The sequence below is a fragment of the Eubalaena glacialis genome, chromosome 10 (genome assembly GCF_028564815.1).
Source record: "Eubalaena glacialis isolate mEubGla1 chromosome 10, mEubGla1.1.hap2.+ XY, whole genome shotgun sequence".
NCBI lineage: Eukaryota > Metazoa > Chordata > Mammalia > Artiodactyla > Balaenidae > Eubalaena > Eubalaena glacialis.
In genome coordinates, this window is record NC_083725.1 from 103,656,218 (window position 1) to 103,669,119 (window position 12,902).

Sequence of the window (12,902 nt, forward strand, 5' to 3'; positions counted from 1 at the left end):
AGCCAAAATGTTGGGGATTTCATCTTTGCATTGAGAGCAATCTGTCAACATAGGAAGAGAACACTGCATAGAAATACAAAATGTAATGGACTTTTAATTTGCAAGAAAGCAATAATTTTAAATAAGGTGATAAAACAAAAAATTGAAAAATAATAATTCTCCATTTTTGGAATGACAGTATGATACAAAATCAATAATATTTTGAAGCCCTTTTATATAAATGCTTTAGAATAATAAACCTACTAAAAGAATAAGTGTAAGATGTGCCCTATCTTTTATTTCTCTTTCTAGAGTGAATTTACTTTTAAATGAATATAGAATGGTATTCAAAATCTGCCCCATATAATGTGTCAAAAATCCTAGAGGATAACAGAAATGCTCTAATTGGAGACAGCAGGAAAGAACTAGGAATATGGGATTTAACAGTAAAGCTAGATGAATCCAAATGTTAGCATGTGTTTTAAAAAATCCAGTCTTCAGTATTTAGCATGATTGTCATCCTTTGACATTAAAGACTGTAAATGAAGCCTTATGAGAAGAGTATTCAACATGTTTAACATCTGACCCATGTTTTCTAGGCCAATGTAATAGTGAGGATAACACAATTTTTCCTTAGATAACTTCTCTGTATTACAACTATTCAATTGAATTTAATAAACATTTATTGTATGAATGTTACATGAAAAGCGGAAGTCTAGATGGATATTGGGGGAAACACAGCAAATAAAATACCATGCCTTCTTGATCTCACAAGATCAAGGGAGTTAGATCACAGATACATGTTGAGAAATTCTTTTAAGGTCAACTTCACTTTTATTTTAAAATAAAACAAAACTTGAAATCACTTAATTTTCTTTAAAAATAAGAAGTTTGGGGGCTTCCCTCGTGGCACAGTGGTTAAGAATCTTCCTGCCAATGCAGGGGACACGAGTTCGAGCCCTGGTCCGGGAAAATCCCACATGCCGCAGAGCAAGTAAGCCCGTGCACCACAGTTACTGAGCCTGCACTCTAGAGCCCGCGAGCTACAACTACTGAGCCCGTGTGCCACAACTACTGAAGCCCGCGTGCCTAGAGCTTGTGCTCTGCAACAAGAGAAGCCACTGCAGTGAGAAGCCCACGCGTCACAACGAAGAGTAGCCCCCGCTCGCCGCAACTAGAGAAAAGCCAGCGCACAGTAACAAAGACCCAACACAGCCAAAAATAAAATAAATAAATTAAAAAAAAAAAAAAGAAGACGTTTGGGAGACAATGTATTATGATTACCTGAAGAAAGAGGACATTAATTTTATGGTAAGTGGGAGTAAAGGAAGTGCTTTAAAAAAGGCAGTATTTAATGCTGGCTTTGAGAGATGTATAGGAATTCAAGGGACAGAAGTAGTACAATTGAAAGAATAAATACCACAAATAAGGGCATGAGGAAGTGAATCTTCAGGGAAGAATAAGTCCTCTATGTTCATAGTGGAGTTTGTGTGCTGGGATGAGGATCGGGAAATACATAATTTTTAAGAAAAATATCTAAACGGAGATTTTTTTAAAATCACAATGTACTGAGATATAATTTGGTACCATACTATTTACTCATCTAAAATGTACACTTTATTTTTTTAACCATGTCTACAGTGTTGTTCAACCATCATTGCAATCAGTTTTGAACATTTCATCATCCTGAAAAGAAAGCCTGGACTCATTACCACAGAGGTATGTGAGATTGAAATAATTTGGGAGAAGTTAAGATATGTAATGGTTATTCTCACTTTCTTCAGATTTGTTTAAAAATGTTTTAGAAACCCAAGTATAGAATTAGGAAATGCATTTTGTTAAAGAATAGCAAGGATATTGCAGTTTCTTAGTATAAATTTGACAAGAAAAGTATAGCGACAAACCTGCACCTATGACAATTTAAACCCTAGAATAATACTAACTAGTGCATAGACAACCACCACTCTAGAAGCTGCAACTCTTAAGTTGACCATTCCTAATAATAATTAGCTTTTAACTAATAACCGATTCTTTTATTCATATGGCCACCAACTAATAAACTTGCTCAGGTTATAAAGGCCATTTCCATGCATCTGAGAGCAGTTCTCACAGCAACTCTACAAGGTAGAAAAGCTAAGGCTACGAGAGGTACAAAGATTTGCCCATGTCATTAGAGTCACAGGTCCACTGACTCCAAAATAACAAGGGCATTTGAAAGGGCTAAAACAAAAAATGCACATTTTCTCATTCTCCTAGTCTTCCAAGGGAAGACCTATTTATTGAACAAGGTTTTGATCAAATTCTATTCCCAATGCAAGTCCTTGGCATTGGACCTTGACCTGACACAAGCTTGAGGAGTGTCTCTCTTTCTAATGTGCCATACCAGGTATATTTTAAAGGCTATGAGGACATATTATCTTTCTCTACTCAAGTCCTCTACCTTAACATCAGCCTCCTAACTGCATCAATAGTATTCTTAGTCTAAGATTCCAGCCTTCTTAATGAATGCTTCTTTTCTCTAGGCTAATTGTTTCTCTAACCTGTGGACTTTAATTAGGAGCCTCACAATCCTGAATCTTAACACCTCTTCCTCTTGAGCATTCATAGAAAGCTTATGTGGAGACATGGAGATGTATGGATTCAATGTGGCTTCCTTCACTCTTTGACATTTCCTTATTTTAGTGTCACCCTGATGGTTACAAATCTTGACAGGAAGAGACCATGGTGTTTCACTGACTATCTTTCAAAATGTTGCCAAGTATTTCTTGGCAAACATAAAAGCCAATCTAAAGAAAAAGGCCCAAAGTAAATACGTGGGATCCAAACACAGGTAAAGAAGAATTTCTTTGGAGTGAGATGATATCCTCCAAAAGGGGTATCAAAGTGATTTAGAAATTAACATTCATGCTGTATAATGAAACTTCCTACTTTTGCCACTAAAAGAAGGATCACAGGGATGGATTTCTCCAGGTATGCCCCTAACATTGGCAAGAGTACAAATGGAGAGTTGTTTGCCATAGGTGTAAACAGAGGAGAGTCAGAGAAGACCCTTTAAAGAGCAGGACGCAAGGCTTGGTTCCCTCCTGTCAAGGTCTAAATATTGTCTCTCCTAGACATATACTCCAAGCAAATAGTCAAAAAAATCCAGTAGCTGCCCACCTTGAAAGTCATCATGCAACTAACTTCAGCTTCTAGCAAAAATGGAGTGGTAATGTCATTAACTTAGTAGAGATCAAAGACGTCACCACAGCCCTCAATGAGCTCAGTCAACCAGAATAGATACACAAAGGGATATGAAGTTCCAAACAAATTTAATACGATGATCAAAGACATAAAATAGTGAGTGCAGAAAAGTTAACCCCTAAATTATCAATAAGTGGAGAAACAGCATACCTAGCAACAGGTGAGGAGACAGTGATTCAGAGAAGTTAAGTAACTAGCCATGCGTCACACTAATAATCCGGAAGAGATTCAGTCCCAGGTCTGTCCATCTCCAAATCGCCATGTTTTTTCTACTTCTTGGAAACTATCATTAGAAGTATGAAGTTTCTATCAAAGATAAGTGCTTTCATCTTCTTTTCTCCTTTATTTTCCAGCAGAAATATTTTAAAGGACATCTTTTTAATAGATAGTCTCACCTCATATGCACTCTTTATCCCCTTTCCACTGCTTCATTTCAGAAACAGCCAGGATGAGTTACTTTAGTTTTGTTCATTTTTCCATTTTCCACAACCAGTGTTCCCTGTTCTCACCTCTTATCCCTTTTACTTTCTGTCTCTACCAATATACCAGACTTCCAGAATACCAATCTGATCTGTGAAGCTCAGCAGGGAATACTGCTTATCTGGGGCATTTCCTAAGAGGGAAGAAACTTGCACTTGAATAGTCAACTCTATCCCCTTCTGCATGCCTCACTTGGCTCATTCCCCATTAAAAAAAAAAAAAAGTCCTTCCTTGCTAGTTTCACACTAGGTGATTATGAAAAGAATTAAGTGATGTGAATTTCTTAATCAATTTCATGCTGAGATAGGATCAGCAAGTTATAACAGAAAGAGAATCTGAAGGGAATTAATACCCCATCTAGGTTGAACCTTTCTCTGTATCCACCAGGCAGGCCTATATACTCAACATTGTCAGCAAAAATAAACAATACATCAATGGATAAATAAAACAGTAATCTTCAGTTATACCTTCTCAAATACTAGTTATCAGAGGCTGTGTATAGAATGATAATGACATTCGCAACTATTCTGGAATATTGTATCTTCATAAAGGTAATATAAAATAGCTCCAATTGGTAATGCCCTACTAGGTTCCAGATGCTTTATATTTGCAATTTCTAATCTCTGCATTTCTCTGAGTTATTTCTCTCCTCATATAAGAGATGAGAATAAAAGATACTGAGAGGTAGAGAAATTCCCCAAGGTCACACAGCTGATGAGAGGTAAAGATGGATTGAATCCAGCTTGTCATGGAGCCATACTGCTCTTCCAAGGTAAGCCAAGGACAAAAATAACCAAAACTTCGGGAGAAAATAATTCTAAAACTTAGGGGACAACACTTTGTTGTCCTGAAACTGTCTCAGTTTATTCTTTTTCCATAGCTCAGAAGTCTCAGTGGTTCCTGGAGTGATAGCCTAACATGGTAGAAAAGGTGGGGTTCTTGGAATTAGATGGACCTGTGTTAGAATCTTAGTTCTCTCTTTAATTACTTGCGAGATCTTAGACAAGTCACATAATCTGAATCTCAGTTTGCTCTTCTGGGAAATGTATATTATACATATGAATTCTAGTCCGCTGTGAAGGCGAGCAAGAAAAGTAACTTTAGTAAACTCCAACTTAGCTAAGTTTCTATAAGCTTTCATTCTGCAAAGAAGGTAGAAACATATCTCCGTCAGCTGGATGCTCCACCCTACTTCCTTCATTTTGTAAGTTGAGAAGGCTTACAAAGGTGTTAATGGTGAACAGTAAAGAGGAGTGATTCTAAATATCTGTCTGGACCAGCATCCACTAAGGCCAGCATCATCTTGTGTTGTGTATAGACTTTAGTTCACAAAAGTCATCAGAGAGCCATCTAGAGGCTCAGTGACTTTCTTGACTGTATTATTATCACTGTGGAGCACATGGAAATCCTCCTGATTTCAAAACATGCTGGGACAAGGGATCCTCTGTGACACTACAACCTCATCTACCCAGTAGAGCACTTGCCGTTTCTCCTGCACAGTCTTGCCTTACTATTGGGCTCTAACCAACCAGACAACAAGCCAGAAGTGGGCATGCCTAATATATTTGTGTCTCAGAGAGCTAGTTTTGAAAACTCATCCTTTATACATCAAAATTATTGTCAAATAATGATGAAATGACGTGAATAATAATAATGGTCAGAAAAAATGCATTCAGTGAAAATTTTCTTTTATTAAACTTTGTATATATGATCATACCAGTAAAGTAATAAATAATAAATATAACAGTACAAAAGAAAAGAGTAATAAATTTGTACTTTCTAATTAAACTGATGTTCCTTTGGGGGAAATTTAAAATAAATAGTACTCTTCTGCTGTGATAACACTACCATAATTTAATAACAATTATAATAAAGAAGATGAAAAATTTCTATGTTAAAGATATTTAAATTCAGTAAAATATTTCATACATACACTCAACCAACAAAAATATCATACCTCTCAGTTCATGCTCTATTGAACTCTTTAAAATTTTAAGCACTAATAAAAATTTCATTAGTCACACATTATGGCAGAAGTGAAATAATTCAAGTTCTGTTACTCATCTTTGTAATAACCACGTTATCACTGTTTATTTCAAATATTCTGTTTAAACACAGTATATGGAGTTAACTGCTGCAGAAGGGAGCTGGAATGAGTCTAAACAGTCACGAAGTTACTCTAGGGATGCATCTGCTTACAGCTGAGCATGTGGGTGGGGTTTTATTAGTTTCCTAGGCCTGCTGTATAAAATTACTTGGCAGTTTAAGATCATTGACATTCATTCCCTCATAGTTCTGAAGGTCAGAAACCCAAAACCAAGGTGTTGGCAGGGTCACACTCCTCCCACGGACCCTAGGGAGGACCCTTGGGTCTTCTAGCTTCTGGTAACTCTCAGCACTTCTGGGTTTGTGGTTGCATCTCTACCACTGTCTTCATATGTGCTCTCCTCTTCTCTCTGTGTTTCTTTCCTGTATGTCTCCTATAAGTGTACTTGTCATTGGATTTAGGGTCCCCATTCCTCAATAATCCAGAATGGTCTCATCTCAAGAACCTTAATTATATCCGCAGAGATGATTTTGCAAAATTCACACAGGTTCTGGGAATTAGGAATGCGCATAACTTTGGGGGGCACCAATAACCCACTGCGGAGATCAGCTGAATAACTGGGAGTTTTCTGAATAACTTCTATGTAGAAATCAATACTTATTAAAGGATAACATATTTTAAAAGTATGAACTAATTGTAAGCTTAGGTGTACATTACTAAAACTCAACATGAACTACAGCAATTGTTTAGAAAATATTTTTTTCTGGGAGAAGTATTTTATTACTGACATTGTTTAGAATAACCTGCATATGGTGATAATAAAAAGCAGACTCCTAGTTAGTTTTACTGCTATCGTTGAATTCTTGTCAGACAATGCACCCCTTTACTGCCTGTGCCCAGGGCAGACCTGGCCTCTTCCTTCCCCCAATTACCTTTGTTATCCTACTGCAGGGCACAAGCCTCTCTGTTTTCTGATCCTATAAATGTATCTGATGGCTCACCACCTCTTAGAATGTGTCCAGGGAGTGGGCACAGGGCCCCTTCCTCTGGGATTTACCCTCAATTCCGTCTCATTTTTTTCCCTGACTCTCATTTTTCTCTCATCCTAGAAAATCCTTTCCTACTGTGAAGGATGGACGGTAAAGAAAAGATGGGAGCAAGTGAAATTTAAACTTCTCATACTGTTTTCTCTCCAAGTTTTTCCTATATGCCAACAGTTAGATTCCCTTAGGAGCCTAGGTATTCTAAACCATACAGTCATAAAAAGTCTCTTTCTCTCCTGTTTTATGGTTCTCATTTTTTCCTTAAGGCATACCACTCTTTGGGAGCATTGCTATAGAAAATGGAAATCTTTATCTACAGCTCTTTTGGGTTAGTTACTATGTTCCCCCGCTTGCAGAGTAGAGACATCCCCTTAAGGCTCACTTATTTCCCAAGTGCTTCACTTGACCAGAAGTTTAAAATATTTTTCCTTAGGCCTCAGGCTTTAGAATCTGCTTAGCAGAGTTAGCCTGAGCAAGATATGGATATGCATGAGGTCTTGATTGCACGTTCAATTCCTACATCCATGGTAATCACCATATATATATATATGGTGATGCATATATATGGTCATGTATAGATATGATGTTACCATGTAGGTGTACGCCATCTAGGTTGCAGGTCGATTCCTTTATCCTAATTACCTGTAAGAGACAGGGGTTTATGATGTCTAGAAACTCAGTGTTGCCTTCTCCTCTCCAGCCAACTATCCTCATATCCTATGCATGCTCCCTCACATGTTATGCCTCCATTGAAAATATAAGCTATAAAGCACAGCACAGTTCCTAAACAGAAGGGCTGGTAACAAAGAGCGTGATTTAATCCTCAGTTCGTGCAGACCGAAGGACACTCAACTGCATCATCCTTCCAAACACTGCTCCCACCCATCAGCGCCTTAGCTGCCTTTTCATATTGTAACTGTTAGATCCACAGGATATGTGCCATACCTTATTCAAAATTAAAAGTATAAAGAATATCTCTTTAAAAAGTCAAGTTTTTAAATTCTGGTAGCCTTCTCCCAAAACGTCTGTGAATTATTCTTTAAAAATGAGTTATTAAGCTTCTTCATTTCCTTGTGTTTCATTATTCATTCACCTCAGAGAGAACTAGAGCAGGCCTAATCAAGAATTCTATTTCTACTACTGAGTTTCAGTTTGCCTTCCATAATTTCATTATTATATTTTCCACACAGTTGCAATTTCCCTTTTTCTATACTGAGATTTACTATAAAGTTTCTGAATCATCCTGGATACTGCATTTGCAGAATGTTGTTGTGATGACTTTCACTGAAAGTTTCTTTTATCTTACATATGCTTTCAAGCAAGATCTATATTCTGCTGTATGGGAGAATGGGAAAATGAGTTTGCCAAATGGGAGCTTTCTAAAAAAATACGTTGACGTTGTGGGGAGAGAGTGAGAGGGAGGCTGCAACTGGCAAGACTGTTTCCAGTGAGGAGTGCACTATGTCAATCAAATAGGACCATTAGTATTTTCTTTCTAATAAAGATCATTCATAGTTCATAATACTTCAGAGTCCAGCAGTAAGCAGGAAAAAAATATCTGGAAATTAACGCCTTGCATTTAGAGGAATTATTACAGTTGAGACTGTCCCTTTATTTGTTGATTTTTTTTAATTCTTGTGGCCTCCCCTACATTAGTCTGTAAGCTTAGTGAGGGCAGGGACTATGCCTCTTGCTTACTTGTCTGTTTGGTTCCACAAAGTACTCCAGTGCCTAGTAAAAAAAAAAAAAGTCTGATACACAGTAAGTGCTTAATAAATATTTGTTATATGAATGAACTGTCTTCATTCCTGACAGCACTGAGATTGGGACTTCTGACTCTGATAGGAAAACTCACGATAATAATTAGTCTGTGGTTTTGTTGCTCATTTACTTCTAACAATTGCTTCAACTCTGCAAGATGGGTTTCTAGATGGTGTTGTAAACAGACATGATAATATGCATATGGTCTGATCTCAGGACCGTTTGGCGGTCCCTTAATAATGACATTTTCCACCAGTCCCAGGAATCCTGTCGTTAATCGGGTAACAGGTTCAAAAGCTCACCTGCTATATCTACAGTTTGTCATTATTACTCATTCATTTGCCTGATTTGGATCATAATATTGAAACCCTGGGAGCCTTAAAAGAGACCTGGTTCAGCAATAATGCATATGCAAATTTTCCCCTTGGCATCTACAAATAGAATAACTGTGGTAACAGATGCCTTCTAAATTTGACAGCAAAAATATATAGCTATTTAAATATCAGATGACTACAGAGGTTAAAAGGGAACTCCCATTATCTGAGGTCAAACAGCACAGGAGAGTCATAAATTCTACCTTGTTGATCGATTCATATTAAAGGCCATTGGATCTATCCACATCTCCCTTTGCATATACACGCTCCCTCCTGCACAAAGCTGTGGTGGTACTCTTAACATTTCTGGAATTAAGAGATGTGTACCTTTACTGGTCAAACTGCCACGTTTCTCCTAGTCTACCTTCCCAGCTTTATACCTCGGCTTTTAAGACTCTCTCTAGAGAAGGATCCTCCCATCAACGACCAACCACTGAATAAGTAAGAGAATGGCTTCTAGCCAAGTTGATTTTCTGCCACTTTAACTCATTATTTGCAACAAGTTAAAGGTAAAAACAAGTTAAATACCAGACTAGTTTAGCATATATTGAAAAGTAATACTTCAGGGAAATTAGTGAAGACAATAAATGTAAAATAAGGTCGTAAGCTGGCATTCAGAAGCAGCGCTGATGGAAGATGGGCAATGCTAGGAACGAACCCACACCCATTCTGCAATAAACAAACATCCAATAACACCTTCGTTCACCCTCAATAACCTTCTCTCCTGGATGCTTGAAATGCTTCAGAAAGGTATATTCATTATATCTCCATACCTTTCAATAGTCCCCTAGCAATGTACAGAATGAGGTAATTTTAGAGCCATAATAAATTTGGGGATCCACGTGAATGAGGTGAGATTCACATTTCTTCATTATGTAGTACAATCAACACAATTTGAATAAACATTTCCAGAGGTCTAAATCTGTAACGCAGACAGGGTCCAGCTTTGTATTACCATTCTTGGGGTTAAGGCTTAGGAAAAAGAGTGAATTTTATTTACAATGAGTTCTAGGTTCACTTAGCTTATTAATTCTCAGAGCTGCATGTATCAGTGAGGATCGGCTAGATTATACTGCTGAAAAAACACCAAATATCATTGACTTAAGACAACAGTGGTATATACCTCACTTATAGTACCTGTCAACCTCTGATTGGTTGGGCAATCACTCTACTCACTGTCCCTGCATTCCACGCTGAGGTAGGAATCACTGTCAGGAAAGCAAAAGTTGTTGTTAGAAGGAAAGGAAAAGCTCTGGAGTGTTTTTGCACAAGTAATTAAATTCTCCTACTGGAAGTGATAGGTATTACTTTTGCTTATTACTTGTTGGCCAGGATTGTCACTTGCCCCACCCACACAAGGAAGTTCAAGAAATATAATCCAATCCAGTAGCTGTAAAGTGACAAGGTAGAAATGGTTAATAAGCAGCATCAATAACCTCACTTCATGAGCTTTATAACTTCAAGAGGAAGGAAGGAAGCATTAAAGAGATGAGAAGATGTCAAAACAGTATCCTCCAGTGGAATAAGGCTTAGCAAGGCAGAGTTTATCTCAGTCAGCCTTATTGTAGAGCTCCTATTATTCCAGACCCCTTTGTTTTTGCTTATTTGCCTTTTTCATTATCTAACATTCCCAGTGATATTCTACATTAACTTTTATCTTAGAATATCTTATAGGCTCCATGGGTAATAGATATAGCTGATTGTTTTTGCTTCCTTTTATTTGCAAGATAGAATATACGACTCCTAAATCATCTTCACTATTGCCTCTGAAATTTGGAGTGGAGGGATATCTGTGACTTAAAGTAAAATATCTGGTGTCTAAAAATCAAAAGGACTCTGATTAAAAGATAATCTTATGTTGATTGACTGTTTTATATCAAAGCTTCATATAATCATTGGATGATTTCTCTGATGAAATATTATGAAAATGGAGAGAATGATTTGTCCATCTCTTCATATATCATGAATCTTTAGGAGAGAGAAATCGCTGTTATTAGAAAAGGAATTGACCGATATAAATGGGAAAATTTATGCCTTTGAGCTGCATTTGAAAGGCTATATTCTGTCTCCCTATAATATTGGCCAAAAGCACAAGATAAAAGCATTTTCTAAGATTCTGCAATGAAAATGAAGCTTAGTCTCTGTTCTGCATAAATTACTGGGTCACCACAAAGAGTTCAAGGTTACTGAAGGAATGCAGTATTGACAAAAGGGAAATAGAGATAGGAGGGGCAATTAAAATAGAGATACAATAGAAGGGAAAATAAAATACATAGAAGAAAACACAGCAGGTTAAATGCAATATTTTCTTTTCATATCAATACTGGCACTGAGGAAAAAAGAACATTATTCAATGGCTCCCCTGCTACCTCCCCCAGTAAGTGCCGAGAGATGCTACTGAACACCAAACTCTCCACCATAGGTCATTGTATTCAAGGTCCTCTGTGCAGTAAAGAGAGAGAAATGTTTGGCCCTTTGTCCTGGCTCCTGAGAGGTAACCTCTAAGCCCTTGGTATGCCCTGCCTGATAGGAGGGTCTTTATTTATTTGGGGCCTTGGGCCATACCAGACAGTCTATGCTAACAATGTGATTTATGGTGGCAGGTTGGGGGGAAGTTGGACTATGCTTACGAGCTCAACATCTAGAGAGGCTGGAGGCTAAGGTCAGCTATGTGTGCAACAAACAATACCCATGTGACTAAGCCCCAATAAAAACTCTAAACACAAAGACTTCGGTGAACTTCCCTGTTGGGAATCAGCTGTCACCAAGATGGTAAGGCTATGCATGGGTTAGAAGTTGATAGCCTCTTGATTGACATGGGCCCCAATCTCTCTTTATAACACACCAACATTTTTTACCAGATACTAAATATGCAGCAAACCAAACCTACTGTTCCCTAAACTTCTCCAATTATACAACTTTCCTTGGAAGCAATCTAACATGAAAAAAATAAATTTACTGAAACCCTGTTTCATTTGCCAAAATATCAATTTGTTAATGACAATATGCCAAATTCACCAAAGATACTGCCTTCCTAAAGATTTCTTTCTTCTTTGTTTCTATTAATAATGTTTATGAGAATTTTTATTTAATGGTTTGACAGATTCTAGGATGGCTGCAGAGTTAGAATTCCATGTCCAGATCTCTTGCGCCTTTGTTTCTCTTAGTTCCATGCTTCAGTTTTCCCTCTTTCTGTCCTTTATTCCCTTTTATGTAGCTCCTTGATGTTTCCTGCCCCCTAGCGGTTTTCAACCCCTTGGTCGCCTTTCTCTCTGCCTCTGTTTTCCTATTTTTTATCTATGCCAAACATCTTCCATTTGCCCCTTCAGATCAGGTTTCCTCTTCTCCATTCTCCTCTCTGCCCCAACACTGACCTGTATGGATGGCATCAGTGGGCTCTCTTGCCCTCTGGCTTTCAGAAGGGTTAGGTCAATAGGAAACACTAGCAAGAAAATGAAAGAGAGCAAAAGAGGTTGGGATTTTTATGCCTACATGGTAGCTATAGCTGGCACTACCCACAGCCTAAAAGTCATAGCTCCTGTCAGATAGCTCTCCAGCCAGCTCTCTCATCTACAGATTCTAGAAACTTCTCCCTCCCCTTAAACTTTCAAGACTAGGGGTGGCACACTAGTCTGGAGGTACTGGTCCTGGGATACTGTACTATTTTTGTGTTTTCCCTACACTCTATGGACACCTTTGAAATAGTCCCTTTTTATAGGCCTTTTTGAATTAACCTAATTTGGAAGTGTCATATTTTTTTCTTTACGGAACACTGTCTTTTAGTATCCCTTACTCAGTGTCCCTCAGTCTTCCGCTTCTTCTTTGCTCAGAATTTTTCACCCTTTGGGAGGGAGCAGTGGCTGAGACTCGACTATGGACTCATCTTCCTCTCTCTTCTCCAGCTCCCTTTAGTTGCATGAGGACACATGGCGGGGAGGGACCGAGGGATGCAGAGGAAGTCACTAGATGTAGGGA